The sequence below is a fragment of the Penaeus monodon genome, chromosome 22 (assembly GCF_015228065.2).
Source record: "Penaeus monodon isolate SGIC_2016 chromosome 22, NSTDA_Pmon_1, whole genome shotgun sequence".
Classification (NCBI taxonomy): Eukaryota; Metazoa; Arthropoda; class Malacostraca; order Decapoda; family Penaeidae; genus Penaeus; species Penaeus monodon.
The window spans coordinates 38213140-38214251 of NC_051407.1; the positions used below are offsets into that span (position 1 = coordinate 38213140).

The window sequence follows — 1112 nt, forward strand, 5'->3', positions numbered from 1 at the left end:
AGAAATAATCTTTGTGAAATGACTAACCTAATTCTGAAACTTTTCAGAATATGGCAAATATGATGCATAAACTTCAATGAGATGCAATCAAAGGCTGGAGTTTTGTAAAGATTTGCTATAGTTTGTACATTTGCCAATTTGCAAACATTATAATTGACAAGAGATCTATCAAGTTACGTATTTTCATTGCCTTTCTAAGGGTATAATCTGCTTTCAATAACTAATTCCAACCACCACATATGTTGCTCTCAAAATAAAGTTTCCTTCTCAGATATTGGTCAACAAAACTCCATGCAAATTCTGCATAAGTCTGTTCTACTCCCTGGGTACCTACTGACCAATATTGTACATTTATCTCTCTATTTTGGAAGAATGTGGGCGATCTTTTTGACCACAAGTGCAGAGATTTGATTTCTTGATGCAATCTATATTCTACCTCATTTCCATTTATAAATTCACACATGCAAGTTTCACATCATATGTCACACAATGGAAGCAAAGGCTGATGCATGCAATTACAATGCTCGGAAACTAAATTGGACAAATCCTGTAATTTTTACCGAATTGTAATACTCACTTCAGCATTAGCTACAAAAATATGAACTTTAAAAGCGTATAGTCGTATCAAATTCGTCTATAATTCAGAATGCACCTATATATTCGACAAAAAAAGGAAATTTTTTAAAGAAATAACTTTTTAATACTGATTCCCCCTTTACAAAACCACGAATCAATCTGCACAGAACAGGAAATCAAACCAAAAATCGCCAACAACATTCACCTTTCATATTCTTCGCCGACGGAAACCAGGATTCAATTTTTGGTATATATCAGCTGAAATATAAAGAACTAAACCCAGATTTTCCTCTCTTGAAAAAAATCGCTTTATCCTTGTCTCGAACTGCCAGCCGTTGGGTACAGAACGTCGGCACACAATGGAGGTATTCGGGTACAGAGAAGCCACGCGGTTCGAAAATGCGTGAAGCGCTTCGCATTCGGACGAGAAGATCGATATCAATTGTATTTAGCGGAGGGTTGATCTGTGGGAATTATTTGTGAATCGTTTCGATATACGACACCTCTTGCGTTGTATGAAAATGAGCATATTTTTC

At 35.8% G+C, this 1112-nt stretch overlaps 1 protein-coding gene across 1 annotated transcript in view; it reads right to left on the bottom strand.

Annotated features, from left to right (window-relative positions):
- Positions 1 to 919, bottom strand: part of LOC119587431 — a gene marked incomplete at its 3' end in the record, with an annotated part of 28805 nt that extends 27886 nt beyond the window's left edge. The window contains 1 exon segment of the mRNA XM_037936162.1: positions 782 to 919.
- Between the last annotated feature and the right edge of the window lie 193 nt (positions 920 to 1112).